Genomic DNA, 909 nt, shown 5'->3' on the forward strand with positions numbered 1-909 from the left:
CGTAAGGTCGCTTCAAGCTGATTCAACTCGAGGCTATTTTCACGTCCACAGAGTGGACACAAATTTACTCGGTCAAAGAAAAAATGTCCTTGTCGACTTGGAGACGACGATAAAAACGACGAGGAATTGGTGGTGATGATGACGATGAAGACGATGTAAAATGTTGAAATTAATCGTCGGATGACGGGATTAAAACGTGCAAACTTTGGCTAACTTCATTAAAAATTTCATTTAAATTTATCGTCATTTGAGTGTTTATGGGGAGGGGGAGTTGGAAAGGCAGGGGGTGACACTAATCACCAGCTGAGCGTAATCACTTTCGGGTGGATTCTGCTATTGGAATTTGGAGCATGGAAAGAGTGGGTGCTAAGGATGGGAGGGTCTGACAACGAGAAAAAGTTTTCCCAATTTGATAAATCTTCACTAGAAATCTGGATAGGATATGAGAGGTGTTAACTGTTTGACGAATGAATAATATGTGATGAAGCGCATCGAAAAACGTTGTGCAGGAGGTCTGAAAATATAGATAAAAAATATAATCAGTCTTCAATAAAATATATTCAAAACGATAAATTGGAAGTACGATCGCTGGCAAATTGTTACATATGTTTTCTACGACATGAAAAAAATATCTGGGCTCAACCGGGATTTGAACCCGGGACCTCTCGCACCCAAAGCGAGAATCATACCCCTAGACCATTGAGCCGCTGATGGTTTGTGTCAAGGCTAAGTTATTTATATATGATTTTGTTTCATGAATCATTCTGCATATGTGTCCCATTCGACATTTTGATGATTTAGAGTTAATACCGTGGAACGCCATCAAATCATAAAAATCTTCGACCAACCTAATAAAATCTGTAAGATTGTTCTAGAAATTTCGAAAAAAAAAATACCAAATTGTATTGT

General features: G+C 38.3%; 1 non-coding gene across 1 annotated transcript; it reads right to left on the minus strand.

Moving 5' to 3' along the window:
* Nucleotides 1-634: 634 nt before the first annotated feature.
* Nucleotides 635-706, minus strand: Trnap-ugg. The gene has a single exon. It is a non-coding gene; the product is annotated as a tRNA-Pro (tRNA).
* Between the last annotated feature and the right edge of the window lie 203 nt (nucleotides 707-909).

The sequence above is a fragment of the Aedes aegypti genome, unplaced genomic scaffold, assembly GCF_002204515.2.
Source record: "Aedes aegypti strain LVP_AGWG unplaced genomic scaffold, AaegL5.0 Primary Assembly AGWG_AaegL5_hic_scaff_2012_PBJ_arrow, whole genome shotgun sequence".
Taxonomy (NCBI): Eukaryota; Metazoa; Arthropoda; class Insecta; order Diptera; family Culicidae; genus Aedes; species Aedes aegypti.